This window comes from Zonotrichia albicollis, chromosome 5 (assembly GCF_047830755.1).
Source record: "Zonotrichia albicollis isolate bZonAlb1 chromosome 5, bZonAlb1.hap1, whole genome shotgun sequence".
In the NCBI taxonomy this organism is placed as follows: domain Eukaryota; kingdom Metazoa; phylum Chordata; class Aves; order Passeriformes; family Passerellidae; genus Zonotrichia; species Zonotrichia albicollis.
This window is the reverse complement of record NC_133823.1, coordinates 50,231,442-50,252,777: the sequence shown is the minus strand read 5'-3', so window position 1 is coordinate 50,252,777 and position 21,336 is coordinate 50,231,442. Positions and strand designations below refer to the sequence as shown.

General features: G+C 43.7%; 1 long non-coding RNA gene across 1 annotated transcript; it reads left to right on the top strand.

The window, feature by feature from the left end:
• The first annotated feature begins 8,709 nt into the window (after window positions 1-8,709).
• LOC141729182 (uncharacterized) lies at window positions 8,710-16,278 on the top strand. Its single transcript, XR_012580492.1, has 3 exons — window positions 8,710-8,882; window positions 10,085-10,234; window positions 11,484-16,278. It is a non-coding gene; the product is annotated as an uncharacterized LOC141729182 (long non-coding RNA).
• The last annotated feature ends 5,058 nt before the right edge of the window (window positions 16,279-21,336 follow it).

The following is a 21,336-nucleotide window of genomic DNA, read 5'->3' as shown; positions in this document are numbered from 1 at the left end:
AACTTCATGTATGGACATAATCCCACTGATGAGTGTTCCTGATGAATTGGGACTTTCATTTTAAAATACTTACCCCTTTTTCACTCTATGGTGCTCATCATAGCATTATTTAAATCTCAATTTAAATTAGCATATACATTAAAAATACTGTTCTCTATTGCATCTACTCTGTATAACCTTTAGAAGAAAAGGCAATTGTGATTGCATGCAGGTTTTTTTGAAAAGCAACTAAGTATGCATGTAAAAAATTAATCTTCAACAGCATCTGGAAACATATGCCCATCACATCTGCTAGGCAGGCTCACAGTCCAAGGAAGACATTTCATTTTCAAGCATCACATCACATTGTTTCAGAACTGCCATTTTCCAAGAATTTTCAGCTTGTGAGAAGCTTCAGACAGCTATAGGTTCAGCACACTTCAAACCACAAACTAATTTCCAGTGAGAACATTGAGGCCATTTATCATGAGCTAGAAATTCTGCTTTCACATATGATCTGGTATTCCAGAAGCAGCCCAAGGTCTCTGTTAGGGTCAGAGAGACAGCCAGTGTGGACTAGGCATCTTTTACACCTTCTACAGCTAAGTTTAGCTTTTGGGATCATATTTGGGGGACATCTGAGGTGGAATGAACTGGGCAGTTTTCACTAGCATTGCTCTGCTTCCTTAGGAGGTGAGTACCCATACCCTGTGCCATGGGACAGGGTGACCCAAGGCTCTGGCAGGACAGTGGCCTTTGCCTGCCAGCCCCTCATTCTGTGCCCTGCAAAGAGAACTGAACACAACCTCATGAAGGTGCTGAGTGTGCAGCTCTTGTATTTTAGTATTACTTTTTCATACATACACATCTTGCCTAAAATTTTTGTCCTATTGTTCACCTCCTCTGCTGCTGAGCCGCTGTTGGTCTAGGGTTGGTAGCAACACCCCTCCTGTAAGGGATGAGGACTGGCTGAAACACAGTACTCACCCTGGCCCTCCCTTGCACTGGCTCTTCACCTGGCTCTGAGCACACCCCAGGAGCTGCTGCACAAATTAACACCAGTGCAAACCTGAAAAAAGTCTTCATTCTGCCCAAATGCTGATTTCTAGCTGTGGCTCTTCCCTGGGAAAGCTCTGGGACTTGCAGCATGGCTCCACATAGGCAACAAAGAGCACATTTAGGCAAATGCTGTTTGAGAGACTGTGGTTTTGCTCTGCAAAGGAAAGCAGGAACTAAGGTCCATGCACTTCACAGAAGTTATCTCTGTCTTCTATTAATATCTGTTCTGTAGCTGGTGGATAAAAATATATTGCACTCTGAATATTAAGTGTACCCTCAACCAAACCCACAAATTTACAGGATAGTCATTGTGGATACAGATATGAGATTTTGTGGAGAGGGACTCCACAGAGAGAAAATGAACAAAGCTACAAAACATAAAATACTAGAAATGTTTGTTATCCAATGCAGAATACCAAAATCCAATGCAAAGCAGGATTTTGCAAAGCAGCCATGTGATACCTTTGACTGAAAGAGGTAATCAATATGATGGTTTTTTTTTTTAATCTGGTGGAATTACACTATATATGCAATATCTGTATCTACTCTTTAGGAAGCTAGCTGGGGAAAATATAAATATAAGCAGAGGCTAAAGGTTTCATACTCTCACATAAAATGTTTGGTATCTGATATGGGAGACACAAGCACCAAAAATATTCATGGTTACAGATTTCAAATTATGGTGCACCAAATTAAAATATTCCAAAATCGTGAACCAGACTTCTCTAAAGCTTGTCTCAGTGTGACACTGAACAGTTTCTGTGGGGGAAATCACCTATAATTGCCATCTTACATGATTTACAAGAGTCTTCATTTTAAGACTGACTTCAAAATAATGAGATACAGAAAGAAGCATTCTTCCAATTTATCTTACCGTTCACAAACCATTGGGATATTTCAGATCTGAGTTTTAAATTTGCTTGTAACCTAGAGGACTAGAAACTTATTATTTTGAATAAAATGTGACTTTCTTATGTAATCAGTTGCCCTGGAAGCAAGATCCTTAACATAAATGCTGAATTCTATGAAGCTTCTGATAAGCTCCTAAGAATTGGAGTCACTAAATCAAAGAATACAAGATGTAATCACAGGGTCATACTATAGGGCCTGTGAGAAGGAATTGAGTGATGTTAGAAAATCAAAGAAACAACTTCATCTTGCAAAATGACAATTATGGGTGCTTTCATCCATACAAATTGTTCAAATGTTACAATGTTGCAACAAGCTTTTGAGATGCTGAGTACCTTAAAATGTCCTTCTCTGAAAATATTCTTATGGAGCAATTCCCCCTTGAAAAGAGTCAGTTCAGGTGACCAGTGACAGACTTTTCAAGCCATTTGTGTGATTAAATTATGGATAATCATCGTCCATCCATTTGTACTGAGGCTGTCCTACAGATCAAGCACAGGAATCTCTCAGCTGTGTTGTGGTCTACACCTTTTCTGACAATTGAACCAGAAGTGCTGGTGGTTCTTTTTGCAAGCCTGATGACTGTGTCATTCTCTGTTATTCTGCCCAAGAATGAAAAATTGAGATGGCACAATAATTGGTGAGATTTTCAGCAATCATTCCTGAAAGTTGAGGGACTGGCATGAAGGATGAGTGGATGTTTTGGTGTTTTGGTGCCACACGTAGAGAAGTGCTGACTATTTCAATTTGCACTGGACAGTCTACTCTTCCTCTCAAAGTATTTTCCAGACTTGAAGTTTAGCCTGACTGGCGAGGCTAAATTCAGGCAGGCATTATTGAGTGGAAAATATATTCTGATCATGTATCACTTTCTTTCCCAGTTAGTTCCACACATACTTAGCTGGTTTCATCATTCTAGTGTGCTGACAGCCCTCACAGGAGTGAAATTATTTGTCTGATCTAGTGCCTGGGCTGATTAATTGGTTCACTATGCAAAATGGCCCTACTGAGACCTGGGTTTATTGAGAAAGAACAGGAGGCTCATTTTGTCCCTGTTTCTGCAGCAGCAGATTTCTACAAACACTACTTGTGGTGTTGGTAGAGAGATTCAGAATGGTTTCTGCATCATTCTTGTTGGAAACATTTCCCTGGATGTTTCCTGCACCAAAATGAGTCTGTGTAGAACCCTGATAGGTCATCAACCCTGTGTTTGTGTCCTTCACTGCTTCTCACATTATCCTCCTGCCTGGAATGGTAGCAGTCAATCACAGCCTGATGTGGGCACTGCCTCAGTGAGGTTGTACATGCAGCCTGGGAGCTCAAATCCAATACACCTAATACTGAATTTCCCTCTGCAATCACTTGAGTTTGGTGCTTCAGATAACCCATGAGGAGAGGCTGGTTTTCCCTAAAATAGTTTTTTTTACCTTTTTTTATTTATTCAATAGGAAGCTAGGCAGCTCCAGAACATAATTCAGTCCATGTATATTAGACATACCCATCTTCTAGATGTGTCATAAAAATCAGTAGCTTTGAAAATGCTTCCCTGTGGATGTACCAAGGTGGATTGGAGCTGCAGATTCCTAACAAAGTGCTCTTGAAAGGTTCTGGTGCCATCTCTTCTGGCTGTCATTTCCCAAAGAGGTCTTCGGGAGTCTGGAGAAGGCCAAAAACCCTGCAGGCCTTCACAGGGTGAAGCCATAACACAGAGCTGGTGGAAGAGGGCCTGTGTCTGTGAGATGAGTTGAATGCACTCAAGACTGAAGATAATTCAATCTGAAAGGGACCTCAGGAGGTCTGTAGTCCAACCTTCTGCTCAAAGCAGGGCCAGCTGTGAGGTCAACCTGTTCCTCTGCTGTCCTCATGACGAAAGAATTTCTCCTTTTTCCTGCTCTGATCCTCTCTCATATCAGCTTGTACCTGCTGCATCTCATCTTCCTTGCATGCACGGCAAAAAGCATGGATGTAGTTTAGCTGAAAGCTGGCTTTGAAACATACACAGAGCATAAGGAGAACAAGTACATGTAATGCATAAGGAAGACATTCAGATATTCAGTGTTTCTTTCTCTGTTTGCACATTACAACCAATTGTTTTGTTGGCTAAGGGATGATAAGGTGCTCTCTGTCAGAGACTCATAATAGGCTGAGTTGCAAACACTGAACAAAACCAGCATTTTCAAAAAACTGGACCTATTTGTTAAATAAGAAATATGCAAAAGTCATAACTGACATTCTAGAATTAATTGACTGTAGTTTGGAAGCAAAATGTGACTTCTAGAGATTGAAATATATAAGTGCTTTTACTCAGCATACAAATTTTTAACTACATCAGCAATTATTCCTGTGAGGACCTCAGACCTAGTTCATTACCTTGTCATGTCTGATGGTCTCTGAGCTGCTAACAGGACCTCCCTCTCTGCTTCTCTCTCTCTCTCACCAACCTTGTCCTGGTGAGTGGTTTCTCACTGCCCCTTGTGGGAGCCCCGCTCTTGCTGCTGCCTAAAACAATCTGAAATGAAAAAATCTGATTTTCATATGCAAACATCACATTTTTTAAAAAAATCAGCTGTTTGTATCTATTGAACCCAACCTGAGTGGTCCCATGCTGAGCAAATGACAAGGCTTGAAGATTTTATTTCTAGCTGTTGGGCAAGAAATCTTAAATTGAACTCAAAGAGACAAACTGGATGTTTGAAAAATGCTTTGTTTTCTAAAAAAATTTAGATCTGAGGATGAAATCTCCATCACTAAAGGATTTTAGGAGTAGGTTTGACACCTATCTGTCAGGAATGCATTAAGTTGCTTTTGTCCTGGCTTTGGATGAGGGGATGAACCCTTCTAGTATATTTCCTTTTGGTTATTCAGTCATTGTGAGGCAGTGTCTTACCTCTTATTTGACTATAAACAGAGACAAGGAGTGAGACTCCAAACTTGGAACCACAGTTCAGCATCTGGAGCTAGATGGGGTGAGCTCAGATTTTAGCTGCTCATCCTGAGCTCATTAGTGAGTTACTAATTCTGCCTTTGAGTAACTTCTGGTAGGAACAAGAGAGATGGTGTCTGGTGATGGCCATTCATATTCAGCTCATGTTTGAACTTTTCTGGCTGCACCTCTGGATGATCCAGTTCACCAGCCTGTTTTATGGATGTCAGTCCTGCTCATTGGGATGCCTACATGGACCCCAGGCTGTAACTTTCAGCTCTATTATATGAATATATTGGAGAATAGGTGAAGGCAGGGGAGGAAGAGGATGTGATCATTAGCCTTAGGTTCTGTTTTAACTTAATTCTCTGCTAATTCAATAGTTTTTCAATTGATCTCAGAGAGAGCAGACAGAGATCATATTTAAGAAGAAGTCCTCTTGCTGATGTTTATGACAAAGTGGAACCTCTGGTGGTTAGCTGTACCCAGCCTAAGTAGTTCATCTCTCCAAAGCAAATCTCAGCTGTTTGCAGAGGCCATTTTCATCATTCCCTTAGGACACAGAAATGACAGGAAGGTTCCTGGTGTATGTGTCACAAAGCAAACCCAGTTCCTCTGACAATACTTGGTCAATCTTCAGAACACCATATTGATGCTACCTGAATAAGTGACATTGCCATTTGTCAGATTTCTGGAGCTTGTGTAAAACAAATTGCTGGAAGACCTTAATACGTGAGGAAACCCATCTGATCCTATGGGCAAGCAATTTGTCTGAGATTTCTAATAGCAGGGAAGTTCTCAACTTTTGCCTCTTTGCACTCACCTAATTATCTGACTTTCTGCACCTAATTAACTTGCAATGCTGTCCTCAAGGGAATCCATGATATTTCCAAACAATTTTGTGGCAGCCACAGATAAGCCCTCTGTAGAAAAGACACAATCTGCTTTTTAATTGTTGTGTCCATTTTTCTCTATTCCCTTTCTGCATTCTATTTCAAAAGAATCAGAAGTGAGGAGAAACAAAATTGAATGAAGGGCAGAAGAAATGCCATGTACTCCTGAGACAGTATTGTGTAACACTGAATCCTAAAGAGATCATATGTATATGAAATGTAGGTTAAATTCCCTTCACCTTTCATTGCAGCAAACAGCTTTTGATTATTTAGCTTCCCTTTACATCTGATGGATTTGACCAGGGCATATGAATTTTCACATCTTTTTTCCATCCTTCCAAGGGTGGTTCTTGAGATGATGTTTTCTTGCCTGGCCAAAACATTTCAAGAACAAACTCTACTTGACATCTTCCAGGACATTTATGGACTCGTACTTGAGTGTAACATTGGGAGTCAGGAGTTTTGGGAACTATTTCTCTCTCTGGCACTAAACACTAGAGGAAGGACTCAACAAAAGGCTCTGACCTTTTAAAATAGAAAGTTAAACTCAAGTTTTCACCTAGACCTCCCCTGCTGAGAGAAGGAAGAGAAATATGCTTGTAGATGTGTCATTCCACACCAAATAAACATGTTTAAGTTAAGTAACTCACCTTCAAGGTAAATACTGACTGAGGTACTGCCTCTGTACTGCAGTGATATTCTATGTGGAATGGAGACAATAATGTTTATTAGGTATGATATGAGGGCAACCATGACATTTTAGCTGCTAATTTATGACATACATTTTTAAAATACTGTTCAGGAAGCTGAATTGAATTTATTGCCATTTTTACCCAATAAAAGAAAAAGCAACAACCTGTGCAAAACTTTTCTCCAATGAGAGAGATTTCCATAGGAAAACTGCAAGTACCTCTTCTGAGTCCAGACAGTGACTATTCATTTAAGCAGGGAGCAGGAGGGTGGAGAGCTCTTGTAACTTATGCACAGCTGTGTAGGCTGTTCATATTCACGTAAAGGTCTCAGTATTGCCTTGCTCCCATCCATTGGTGAGCATTAGGTGGTGTGGGTGGCAGTGTAGTTAATACAAATGCAATGTTGTGTCACGCTCTACGTGTCACTTTTCTTTTCCTATTTTCGCTTTTTCAGCATTTTAATTCTGGTGCACTAATTTTGCTACCCATGACAATGGCTTAATAAGTGTTTGTTCTGCCTTCACAGCATTAACCTGTATTTTTCTGTCTCTGCCTCTCACACCAATCTGCCATTTTACTCTCCTCATACCTCTTAAGACAAGCTGGATGATAATAATTCCTGGCAGAACTGGACTCTTAAGTTAATTTTCCCATGGGTTTGTATTAAATCTCCCAGTCTTGGCTATCCTGAACATTTTGAGCCAACATTTTAGCTCCTGGTTGGGCAGTGGTAAGCAAACACAGCACCAGTCTGCAATACTGTCCTTGCAGCTATCCATGATTAATCTCTTTCCATGCTAAGAATTGCCCATTTGTTCCTACTCTTTTCTCCTTATCTCTTCTCTAGTTTTTAATCCATGACAAGACTTTACCTTTCACCCCTGGCCAAGTTTCTCAATAGGCTCTTGTGCAGGACTTTATCAAAAGCCTTTTGAGAGCCTTTTGAGTCCTCCCTGCTCTGCAGCTTTGTTAACCCTTTCAAGGGATTCAAGTTGTAAAACAAGAACATGAGAGAAGGAAGATAATGGCTCATAGGTATTTTGCTGGTTGGCACATCTATCATCATTTTTGTGTTTTCTTGGCCAAATGGATTCCAGTTGCAGGAGGGATATGAATCTGCTTTTATATGAGCCTGCTTTTCTTGGAGGAAGTCTGGCTGTTTGCTCCTTCACCACATTTTGGGAGGGAAAGGCCACTCAAGAGTTTATTTAAATTATGGACTTACTTTGGTCTCTAAGTGTTCATGTCAAACTCTGAATTGACTGTTCCAGATCCCCAGTCTTGCAAACAGACTTGTATGTATCCTGTCATGCCAAGTGTGTATCCAGTCTAAAGGCACAATTTGGCTGCTTGAATGTGGCCCAGCACCATTTAAGATGGCCATGGGTAAGTGCTTGTGTGCATCATGGAACAGCTTTGTAAGCAGGGACCAATTGGGCACCATGGGAGATCTGGCAGTGCTGGACAGACATCTGGAAGTGGGCATTTCTGCAGAGCCAGAGTACAAAACTTGCAGCTTGAGACTGGGCAAGAGGCCTCCAGAGGTCCCTTACTCTACTCCATTTTCTTGCATATGCTCCAGTACAGTCTTGGCAACACTTGGCACTCCCTGGCTCCTTGCTTTCCCTCCAAACCCTCCTGCAGAGGGGCCAGCAGCTCCCAGCCCTGCAGGGCCCTTCCCATTGTGCAGCCTCAGCAGGTGACTGGTGGGGCTGGCAGAAACCAGGCCCTTTCTCTGTTCAGAAGCTTCTATTTGCAGTGACTTGCCATTTTGTATAATCTTACCAAGCCCCTCCTGTACCCTATTTCACCAGTGCACTTTTACTGTCACTCACATTCCACTGATAACTTCCCATTTACTGTTGTTGTCATTTCTCTGCTTCCACTGAAGCAGGCCCCTGGTGAAATGTCCCCAGCCCCACATGAACTAATCCTGGTCACATTAGTGTCCAGTCCTCAGCCAGCCCTGACCAGGCTACCCTTCCTGCATGTTTGTACTGCCTCTGTCTGGGCCTTTGGAAGCTTCACCTGGCAAGATGTCCACTAAAAAAAAGCTGAAAACTCTCAAATCTACAGCACCACCACTTCAAAGCAAGCTGGGTGCATTCACTAACTCTCAGGGCATAACTGACTGATGTCTCTGACTTTTGCTCTCCTTTTTACCTGCCATTTTGTCTGGATTAATATCATCACAGCTGGACTTCTGTTTTCACTTGATATTGTTATCACCATGAAACTGGCAGACAGAAGAGAATACGGGCAGTAAGAGACTCTTGGTAGGTCTCTCTTTGTTTGTGAGGACCATGACCATTTCCTTTTTCCCCTGCAGCTGTGATTCTTCTGCACTTGCTTCCTGCATCCATGCTCCTGGGAGCTCAGTCATGCATACTACAGAAGTATTCCTTTTGTGAAAAAAATACCAAAATTGTAAGTGTATCTAGACAGCAGCTTGCTGGGTCCTTGGGGCAGACAATGGAAATGTCACCATTTGCTTCTTTAGTTTTTTTACTTGATTTATTTTTAATATCTACTCCAACCTGTTATATATATATATATATATATATATATAATTATACAAAAAGTAATTTGACTACAAATAAATACACAGTTTTGCTTTCTGTATCACTGTCACCTTACAATGAATATAGCAGGAGTTGCAGACCACATACTGAAATCTCTGGCTTTTGTGAGGCATCCCACAATTCCCAGAAGTAAAAAACTTTTTAAAAAAGGAGAAATACAATAACATTTTTCAGTCACTACCTGTAATCCTTAGAGGCATCAAAAGACTCTGGAGGGATCTGCTATATATACTGAAGACTCTGAAGAAATACTGTCATCGAGAAATCAATTCCCAGCTCATAAACAAGCAGATAAAAGTTCACAAAGGAACATTTTCAACAGGGATATATGACAGTTCTACAAAGACAGCTACCTCTCCTGAGGCAGCTGCATTAAGAAATCTTTAACCCTTCAGGCAGTGATCACAAAACCCAGGCAGTCTTTGGACATGTTTTTGTTAACCATTTTGTCTGCTTAGAAAGCAAACACCATAAACCTGTTTCTTGGGAGACAGCCAAGGGCTTGCTGAAGACAATGATTTTTATCCCAAAGCTCTTGTTCAGGATTCAAAGAAACACTGATGTTGTGTAAACACCATTTAAAGTTGCCACAACAAAAACCCTGACAACAAGAGACAACATAGTATAATACTCTATTATATAATTGCAACGTAATAGCAATAATAATATAAATGCAATGTAATGCCCTCCTGTTTGAAAGGAGGCAAGATGTTCAAATCAACGATGTCACTGCTCATTCCAGGTTGATTCCCTGAGGAAGAGCAAATCCATTATCACCAGAGCACAGGGAAGTGCCCTCTACAACGTGACCTCCTTGTTCCTTCACCTTTTGTCAGAATTTGACAGCTTTTTATTAAATGTTGGCACTTGGCTATATTCATGTTACAGCTGCCTTGCCTTTCTGAAACACTGCTGCTGACCAGGGCTACAGCAGGTCATCGATTTTGCAAAGTACCTGCACTCTTGCTAGGATTTTTTACAGGAAGTTTTCTGACAGTTGGAAAAACAAATTGTTCTGATTATGTTCTGTTTTAACTTTCTTAACAGAATCAAAAGGGTTGATCTGAAGGAGAAGATTTGAAAGACTGGACATTCACTTGCATACCACAGCTTCTTGAAGCCAAGAAAGAATTAAACAACAAGGTGTAAAACCTATAACGCTGTACTTACCCTGGCCAGTGAAGGATTAGGAAAAAAGTAGGTAACATTTCCTGGAAGGGAAAAGGTTTTACACACAATGGGGAAACCAACCATCATTTCCTTAAATGTCAGCAGAGTGAATCATCACATTAAATAAAACTAAAAAAACCCCAAACTCTTCTGCACCTGAAAAAAATGGAATACTGCTGTGGGATTCCTGCAGGAACCATATGATTTAGGGTTAAATTTGAGTAAAACAGATTTTGCTCAGCTCAGCTTCAGAGCATCCAAAGAAAAAAATGTGCTGTTTTCTTTTCCATAAAAGCACAGCTTTCCTTCTATTTAATTTTGGGACTAACAAAAGGGAAGATTGTATGAGTCAGAAGTAAATTGCTCTCATAGGAAATAATTTTTGTTAATCTCACTCACCTCAACTGTTTTCATTTGGCTTTCTTAAGTGTAGCACAGAGAAACCTTATCTAACTTTGATGCTCTGGTATCTCAGGGATTATATATATCATCTTAAATCACAGATTTAACACATCATGTGTTATCTTTCAGCACCTGATAAATGTTATGGGTTTCCTAATGAACTTGCAGAATTGGAATCACCAATCCATTGGTTCTCCAACTGTTGTTTGACTATGTGGCATTAAAGGCTGAATGTTTTATTAACAAAAGGAAAACCACCCTCAAATTAAAATAAAATCCTCTACTCAAAAGCCCAGCTGCATAATGCTCAACCTCAAATCCAATTTGTGTTCCTAGCTGGCTTCAGAATACAGGAATTGGGTAGTTTTAACAACCAAAAGGGTTTTCTAGTGTCATACCAAAGATGGATCAGATTCAATCACCTGCTACAATCTAAGGATGTCTTTTTAAGAGGAAAATAATCATAGCAAGAGAGTTTCAGGAGCTAAAATAATTAAATGCTGAACCTGAGTGGAAATAGCCCTAGAACTGTGGACACAGTGGTTGGAAGGGAGCTCTGGAGGCCTCTTGCCCAACCTCCTGCTCAAAGACAGACAACTGACAGCTCTAGATTAGGTCAGATGTGGCTTGCTACCCAGATTTTGAAAACCTACAAAGACAGAGGCTGAACTCCCTCTCTTCAACCTGTTTCAGTGCTGCACTACATTTCTCATGAAATTATGTTTTTCTTGCTGTCCTTCCCAAGCTACAGACCGCCCACTCCCATCTCTCACTGCCCTGTGCTCCTGAGAAGGTTTTGTTTCCATCATTTACCATGACCTATCAAGGAGTTGTGAACAGCTGCTGAATTTCTCCTTTCTCTCTCTTTTTCCAGACTAAATGAGCCCACAAGGGCAGGAGGCCCCTGACCACATTACTAGAAACGTGTTTTGGCACTGGGGACCTAAAGAGGTTCCCATTTGGAATGCAGCAGGCAATACTGGTTTAAGTCATGGGCAGAAGAAAATCCTATAGTCCTTTGGAGACCTGCCCAGGATGAAGACCTCCAACAGACCAAAAAAAATTCCACAGCCTTTTCTGCAGAGCAGGAATGAGGTTGCTTAATAGAGAAGGGGAAGAGGAGGGTTTGACAAGGCCATCTCCTCAGGAGAAATTGCCTCCTGCCAAAATTTTCATTTCTCTGAAAGCATCTCAGCCCAATTAGCTTGTAATTTAATCTCCTGTGTTTCATCTCAGGGTGTTTCAGCTGCTGTGGGTTTTATTTGCACATACATGGTTTGTAGTTAGAGGGATGCCAGCTCTCTCTCTCTGAGAGGACTAAGAGAACCAGCTGAACATTAGCCTGGTGTAGGCAGGCACCTGCAGCACAATAAATGCATCCCCTGATTTTCTATAACTCCCTCTTTCATTCCCTGCTCTTTCCTCTTTCCTCACTAATTTTTCTGCATTTCTTTATTTCTTTTTTTTTTCCCCTGGCTCTATGCTCCTCTTTTACAAACAAGCACCTCTTTTTCCATTCTTGGTTCCTTTCCCCATCCTCTCTGCTCCCTTCCTCCACAGCTGTGCATTAAACCTTGGTGCCAACATTTGAGCCAGCGTGCGAACCCGTGCAGCTTCACATCCCAACTGCACTTGTGAGCCACAGGAAAAACTCCCACTCTCTGCAGCAAGCCTGTCAAGCTGAGGTGGATTTATAAGGAAGGTCTATGAGAGCTAATGACAGAAAGCACTTGCAACATGTGCAGAAAACACCACAGCAAGGGGAGGGCAGCCAGATCTCCGTGTTCCTGGGGACGTGATCTCTGTCTCAGCCACGGTGGTATTTGTAGATTGCAGCACATTTGTCCATATTTTATACATGTCAGGCAGCCTGGCTGGGGCAGCCAATCTTACCAGGCAAGCAGATGTCCAGAAATCCTGACATACCCATGGAGCATGGGAACATCTGTGCTGTAGGGTCAGAGCACTCAGATGGAGACTCCGGGAAGCCACGTGGGATCTGGGCTGTGGCAGCAATGTCAGCTACTGTGTGACCCCAGCATGGAGGGTCTGGAGGGCACATCCCAGAGCTCCTACAGCCTTTTGCAGCTATAACAAGCAGACAGTGCCAGGGCAAAAAAGGAGACTGAGGAGATTTTGTCTGTGCCAGAGGCTTGTCTTGTTACTGTGGATGTCACTGCATTTTTTGTGCCTGGATTTGCTACTTTCAGCATGGAGATTGTGTTCCCTTTCTGCTTCTCTATTCAGATGATCAGCAGTGATGCTGAGAATTTCTTGGTGTCCCTTAGCCCAGCAGAGACACAATCTTCAATTGCACATCCCCAGAGTGATGAGGGAAACCTGCAGCACAGTATGGAAGTACATGACATTCCTTATTTTTTCTGGATTGATAATAAGCAGGTTTATTCATATAGATCTGAGGTTTTTTAACCATTGTGGAGGAAGAAACATGTCCTCAGTCTAAATTTCACCAAGTCCCAAGTAATTGACACTGAACAGAGGCAACGTGTTGCTAAGGCCTCAGGATTGCTCTCAGAGTCAGTGGCACTCACTCTTCCTGCTCTGGTGTCTGGGCACCAGCAGCTCCTGTGCTGCAGGATCCTCACTGCCCTCTCAGTCCCTGCACAAAGCACTCTCCCATCTCTAAAATCAAAAGGTCAGAAAGAAGTCCTTATCCCCATCCTGTTCTCAGTTTTAACTGAAACTTTCAGATGTGGGGATTAGGATATGAAAATAACAATACTGACACTGACACCACATTTAGAGGACCTAAGGCCGGGCCAGTCTGCAAGGCACTGTGACATATTTACCCAATAGGGACAGCAAAGCAGGGGAATGAATGCATTTTTACCCTGTGGCTTCCTGAGAAGAGTCATGACAATAATGGTGACATCCTTACAACCAGATATATCTGTTTCCCTGGGGAACCAGGCAGCTAGGAGTTAAACTTCACCATACAGCTGACAATACACAGGGAGCAGTGCCCATCCCAAACTTCCTAAATCAAGCAGCTTTGATCACCACAATGGCTGTCACTGGAGAAGGTGGGAGACAGACCATGGCAAGGGCTAGGGGACACTGTTTCAGCCTTGCCAAGTGTTGTCACAGGGCATGTGTATCTCGTGCTTTCAGCACAAATCCAGTGCATTACAAGGCTCTGGGTTAGACACATGTCCAGGACAAAGAGAGACTGATCAGGTCATCTGATGCTGATGCCTCTTCTCTGATCTCATTACTGGCATCTGTCAACACCATACTCTGGGAAGTCCCTCACTGATTAAAGGTCTCCACTCCCATCATCCTTCCCAAGCCAGATGTGGGGAATCCAGCCTCCCCAGATTGGTTTCCTTGTTTAGTCTCCTAGTGCAGTAGAAAAGGCTTTGTCTCCACAAGGAAGCAGCAAAGGGATCCTGGGTGGCTTTCCTTAGGCTGAGGAGCAGCCATCAACTCCTAAACCAGGGAGAGCTAAAAAAAATGGCATCTTCAGTTGGAGACAAGCACTTCTGTTTTCTTACCTGGGCCTCACAGGCAGGCAGGATGCTCTGTCACTGACATGTAGGATCCAAGTCTGATCCAGCTAAAACTCTCTTTTAACTGGCTTAAATAAAAGGTTGTATTTATTATAGATATAGCTACAGCTGTTTTTATTGTAGATAAAAAGTTATATGTAACTTTGACAATGTGGAAAAGTAAACATGGCTTTGCCCAATTTTTTTCTCTCTGCTTTTAATATTCAGCATTTTTTATTCTCTCAGACTCTTGGAAGAAGAGGGAGTGGTTGACTCTTGGAAGAAGAGTGCATTGTGCCTCCAGCATTTTGTGACAGCATCTTCTGTAGCATGTTTGGGCCTCCTTGGAGGAAAAGTATCACATGAAGGAAACCACCTCAGACAGGGCTTTCAGAAAGATAGATGTGCCACTCTTGACAATGTCATATTAATAAATAGTCCCTTCCCTTCCTAGTCCCAGGGAAGAGCTCTTTCCTAGATGGGAAAGCAGCTTTCCGTGTCACAAGCAGAAGATCTGAAATTAGCTGAGGGGTTTGAAGTCTTTGCCAGCAGTGCTCAAGCAGCATTACCTCCTGGCAGGGTGCCTGGGCCCTCTCTGTCCCTGCTGGAGAGCCACAGCTGGCAGGGGCTGTTAACCCTTGAGGCCATCCCCCAATCCCCCCACCAGCATGGGAAGTGATGGGGGGCTTGGCTGGAGAGGTGAGCCAGCGTAAACCTCCTCAAGTTCAGCAAAGCAAAGTGCAGGGTCTTCCATCTGGGGAATTCAAAGTTGATAAAGGACTGGAGCAGCTCCCCTGCAAAGACAGGCTGAGAAAGTTGGGGCTGTTCAGCTTGGAGAAGAGGAGGTTGCATGGAGATCTCATAGGAAACTTCCAGTACCTGAACAAGGCCTGCAGGGAAGCCAGAGATGGACTTCTCATCAGAAACTGTAGTGATAGGACAAGGAGTAATGGATAAAAATTGAAAGAGGGGAAATTTAGGTTAGATATTAGGAAGAAACCACTTAACATTCTATGATTCCATGTCCTCAGTCGAAGCCAAGCCTGCCCAAGGAGCCCTGTGGAAAAAAATTAAACCCCAACAGCTCTCCCACACAGCAGCTGTGTGGGAGAGGAGCCCACAGAAATGCCAGGTCCCAGGAAGCCACACCAGAACTACACATTCCTGCTGCAGTCAGAGAGACCCCAGAGGAGAAGCAGGCCTGGGCTGCATTATGTGCTTTAGAGATGCAGTCCAGGGAATTTGTCATCCCAAAGACTTTAGCATTCAGGAAGAACTTACAAGTACTGCTGGGATCTCAGCTTCACTTGATTCTTTTTTTTAAGGATGAGGATTCTCCACAAGCAGCATAACTTGAGTCACTGAGTACATCCTGAACAGCAACTAGAGATTGAAGGAGCAGTGGGGATACCTTTATTTCTCCCCTTGCAGGGATATGGCTGGGATCTCTGCTCTTCAGCTGCCTTGGCTCAGTCACTGTTCCTGTCTTCACCTGAGACTCTCTCCATGACTCTTGTGCCTGGTAGGACACAAGGCCTGACTGCCATGCACAGACTTCCTCCTTGCCTTGTCTCCTGTTCACTCTTCAATAATGCTAAATATTAACTCATCCCAGGAACTGATTTCATTCCATGCTTGACTTCACATCTCAGACCCAGGAGGAGCTCTGCGGGTCTCAAAGCTCATCAGAAATCCATGATCCTTTCAGATGCCTAATAACAAGAATGACTGCCTCTGTCTTGTTCCCTAACCAGACATTTTCCTCATGCACCAAAGTTAAATGCTCCCTCTGAAATATATCTTTATGAAATAAACTTCCAAGTGCCACTAGCTCCTAACTCCTCTGTCCTTCTGGTTCCCCCAGCTTTTCTGTATTCCTCTGATGTCTCCTCCTTTTGCTGTCACAGTCAGAGCAGGCTGGTGGAGGTGTTGGCCTGACGCTGCTGGGCAGGCAGGTGGGCTGACACAGACACTGCTTAGCCCCACTCCTGGCTCCCTTTTCCACATTCATCACAGTGACAGGTTGATCTGGTGTGGGTGGGCTGGGAGACAGCAGCACAGATGGGAGACCCAGACAGCCCATTCAGGAGCACAGCAGTAGGGCAAGAAGCAAGAAGATTCCTGAAGAGTGTTGAAACTGCAGGGGAACTGCAACCACAACTGGGAAACACAAGTGAACTTGCATAAATCACTCCACACGCCACTTTTATTCCTCTAGTGCTCACAGAAATGGCAGAGCCTAGCTACCCTTTGGTGTTTATTGGATTGCTGCTGGGCTAACAAGATTCATGGGAAAATTAAAAATTGATCAGATGAGCTAAAAACATTGTGTTCTGCTGGAAAAAAAAAGTTGGCTTTGAGTAATTTTGCAAGTTGGAAAAGTAGTTTTTGAACCACACTTGACATTGTTGAACACATATTGTTTTGCAGCTGGAGTGGGGTGACAGGCAATTGCTGCATTCTTGAAATGGAACATTTCAGTTGCACATACTGGAATCTTTCTTCAGGTTTACAGCTGGAAAACACTTTGGTGATGATGGCTTTTCGTGGCAACTCATAACAGATTTATTATTCTTTTCTTTGACACCCTAACAAATTTCACAGGGAGAGAAAACCACACTCTACTGAGCTCTGGCTACACGCACTTGGGGGCCAGGCATTGTTCTGCAGGGAAGGCTGTAGTGTGTGCAGCTAAAACAAGGGCAAGTTGTGCAGCTGCCTGTTTAACCCAAACAGGCACAGTAACAGTCAATAATCAGATCAACTGGAGCTGCTCCAGTCTCAAACAATGACATCTTGGAGTCAGGTACAAGTGACTCCACCAGGCTCTGCCTACCTGCACCAGGGTCTGGTTTTGCAAAGCAGAGCCAGCATGTGTCCCATGCAGCTGCCCATGCAGAGGCACAGAGCACCACTGAGGGGTTCTGTAGGCACTGGACCATCTGTAGGGGAGTGGTGGCTGTGACAGGGGTCTGAGGCAGGATCCTCCCCATACAGAGCAGCTGGAAACCAGGTAGGCTGTGAAATGGCATCACCTTCCTCTGTTTAGGCAAGAACACTATACTGTCCTCATCTGCTTAAAGAGAAAATATTCTCTTCCCAAATGTTCCTGGGAGAATGAGATCATGGCTGTGTTCATACTCCTGCTTGTAGAGCTTCTCCCCACTGCTGAGGCAGTCAGGTCTGGTGGGTGGATCCCAGCCCTTTCCTGACATTAAGCACTGTGATTAAACTGGACACTTAATGGAAGACCTCTAAATGCAGACCAAAGTTCTTGCAGGGCCCCAGCACCTCAGCATTCTAGCAGCAGAATTCAGTGGCTGACAACTTGATCTCCCCCACACAATGAGCCAAGGCTGGCTCAGGAGGAGAGGCAAAGATTTGCAGATTGCCTTGGGGCAAGAAGCACTAGCCTTGGAACATCCCCTGCAATGGCTGGCTGAGGAGGTGGATGTCCCTGCAGGAAGCAGTACTCAGCATGATATTTACAATGATTTACAACCAGAATTTACAACAGAAATTGCCTCTGGTAGAAAAAACTGAGCATTATTAGCAGCACAGTAAAATATTCTGGGAGTCTCTGAGGATCAGAGCAGGGCACAAGAGAGGCAGGGTGCTGGGTCCTTCAAACAGGTCCTTTTCTGTGAGGAAAATTGGTTTTTAAAATTTAGGCACTGACTTGCATTTGTCTCGGGACTTTAGCTGGTCAGAGTGACCCCAAGATATGTTAAAAACTCTCTTTTCCCAGCCTGGCGGTCAAAGGAGGAGTCAGAGCTCTTCAGCTCTCGGTCTCAAGGTTGTTTATTGTTCTTTATCTATAAAATATTTGCTTCTGTCCAGCTGAGGTCTGCTCAGCAGGACAGTCAGAGGCGCTCTGCCTCCTCTGGGACAGTGTTATCTTTTTATACTAAAAACTACGTGTACAATATTTACAATTACTTTCCAATACCTATCACCTATGTCAGACAGTGAGCTTCTACTCTAAACCAATCTAAAAGTGCCACCGCCACAGCAGAAGATGGAGGCCAAGAAGAAGGAGAAAGGCTTCCTCCACCTTGTCCTCCAACCCCCATTCTAAAAACCCCCAAAAATATATTTTTTTCACCCTGTGATAAATTCACTATCATTCTACTTAAACTGTCATGGCTTGCAGATCCTCATATAAGGTTGGTAACTTGCTCCATGGGTCATAATCAAAACCACAGGCATCTTGGGCTCTGTGCCAGGGTCTCTGAGTCCCCCGGCAGGGGTCTTGGCAGTCCAGGACAGCCAGAGGGATGTCCTGAATTCCAACACATTTGCTCTCATCTGAGTGACTTGCTGGGGTGGTTCAGTTTTGGTTTGATCTGCTGGAAGGGCCAGGCAGGCTGGGACAGGCTCTGTTCAATCTTACTCATCTGGCATCTCACTATCACGCTTCTCTCCTGGCCGGACCAGCTGTTCCCTACAATCAGCCCCTCTGAGATAGCAGAACGAGCCAAACGTGCTGTTCCCAGTGTCCCTCCAGCCTACAAACTGCCTCATGCCTGCCACGAGTGATGGAGGGAAGTCCCTGAGCCGGATGTGGACTCCTCTTGGGGCCTCTGAGACATGCAGAGAATTATTGAAAGCAGAAATGAAGTGAAACTTCTCAAAACTTGTCCTCAGCACTGGGGACCCAGAGGGGCTTCAGTGTAGATCCAACCATAAGGAACCCAAACCTCACCATGGTATGGATGTGGTGTCTGGGGGTTGACTTGTCTTTTGTCCTTCTCCTGTCCTTCTTTTCCCAGAAGGTGTGGGACATCTGGCCCAGGTGGTCTTTTGAGACAGCACACCAGTTACATAAGCTCCCAGCTACTGAGAGGAAAGGAAATCTCTGGGAAAAGCCCAACGAGAGCAGATTTCTACGTTCTCTCTACAGGAAGGGGAGGAAAAGTGTATCCAGGCATGTTTCCTCAGAAAGATGTATTACCAGCCCAGGCTGCCTTGCTCCAGGAATGTTGCACAGGCTTTTGTACTGAGCAAAGACAAAGCAAAAGCATTTAAGGACAGATTCTGCTCCATTTCCTTTCCTGTCCACAGCACCAAAACAGCCAAAACCACCAGGAAGCTCAAAACCAAGACACAGGTTGTGTCCTTTCCTGAGAAGCCTCCCAGAGAAGTTGGGCTGTGGCAATGCCACTGGGAACCAAGGCAGACACACACTGCAAAACACAATGGTTGCAACAAGGAGATGAATCTCTGGGTTTCAGATGGGTCTTGGCTTGTTTAGTCTAGAAAAGAAAGCTAAAATGCCAAAAGAGGATAATCATTCAACATGGAAAAGGTTGCTGTAGAGCTGGAGATGGTCAGACATTGTCCCTCAGTTCCTGACAGGAGAACAAAAGATAACTGAGTAATATCCAGCAAAAGTGGCTCAACTTAGACAAGTAACTAAAAGGAGATATCAGACAATAAAAACAGAGATGAAAATGCTGCAGAAAGCTTCAGATTCCCATCTATAAAGGTTTCTAATGACAGATCAGACTAACTTTGCCCTAGAATAGTATGGAAACATGCTGAGTGCTTGATGAAGGAAATCTTCATAAACTCTGGCCTCATCTCAAACAGAAATGCTGTTTGAGAGGCTGAACATGGGCAAACAGATGAACAAAAATAAAAAATAAGGCTACTTGGAGAAATGCCTGCCCACAAGAGCAAGTCACTCTATGAAATACAACATCCCAACATTTTTTTCTTTGCTTACTTCCCATCTCCTGTATTGCAGTTATGTGTATTTGTCAGTCACTGACCCTGTCTTTCTATCCTCCCCCCTTTCCCAAGGCCTGGCCATGCTTTCCCCCAGGGCTGCTACATATTTAATAGGTATTTTTAGTACATGCATCACTATGGCATCTCCTCCTACCTAACAAAGCTGAAGTCAGTACCTGGTCATGCTGTGATGTGAACCTGTAGTTCCCAAGAGTGCGGGCATGAGCTGCTGAGCTGCACATTCCAAATGACACAATTTACTGAAACTTCAGGGCTAGACTGATTTATGGAAGCTTCCCGAAGCCTGCAGGTATGGCAGTGACCTTGTGCTGATAGCAAAGGCCAGCTGATGTTTCAAGGTGCTCACACTCGAAACATGTGGATGAAATCCATCCTCACCCCAGCAGAATAGCTGTAAGCACTGAGCCTGTTTCAAAGTGGCATCCAGTGACCTCCTGGTAGCCAAGTGCTGAACCAGCTGAAAAGGTCAATAGCATATCAGTGAGAACAGCTGGATTTAATAGAAAATGAGTCAAGATGATACATAGCTGGCATTGCAGAGCTAACAGATGTCATCTGGTCCGGTTGTACCAGCGTGTTGATGTGCTAAAACAACTGAAAAGAGACTCACATGACCACAGCAAACCACCCTCTTCCCAGCCACTGAAACTGAGATGACCCACAGATGTTGCACACAGATTTTCTGGAGACCAGGTTTCTGCACATGGCAGATACAAGGCAGATCCCATGGCAAAGCATGGTCTTGAAAAGGGCTATTTGCAAGGAGGGATACAGGGATGGAGCAGATTGCAAGGTAATAGATATCACCCACAGTATTGACTTACATTAGGACTCTGAAGTTTTCAGTCCCAGGCAACATTGCTGCCATCCTGGATCATGCATACCCAAACCCCACATTTTCCATTTCACTTTCTCTGCTATAGTTGAAGAGATGGTGATGTTTGCAGATTTAAAAATAATAATAGTCATAAAAAGCAGCTGCTTAGCTCAGAGCATCTTTTATTGTCCAGATTACAGGAGGCTCATGGGGGCAAGGTGAGGAAAGCAGGAGGCAGGGAATGAGGCTGAGAAGCCAGTAAGTCTTTCTGGGGGCCCTGCAATGCTGCACCTCGCTCCCAGAGCTGTAAAAAAAGGATTAACTTAACAAATTTAGAAATAAAAAGAAGGCTAAAATGGGAGTCTAAAATAAGAATCAGAATCCCTCTGGTAAATTGCTGAGTTCGCTCCCTACTGTAGAGAGCCAGTGGTGTCGGGGGGAGTGAGCTATTTTCTGGAGATGTACTGGAAATAGCACGGGGTAGTCAGGGAGCAGCAGAGGGTTCAGAGAGCAGCAGCAAGGGAACTTGTGGACCCTCAAAAGTCTTCCCACCAGGTAGGGGCACCCCAGAGTACAGTGAGAGGATACAGCAGGGACAAAGTGGATGTGGGATGGGATGGGGTGGGGTGGGGTGGGGTGGGGTGGAA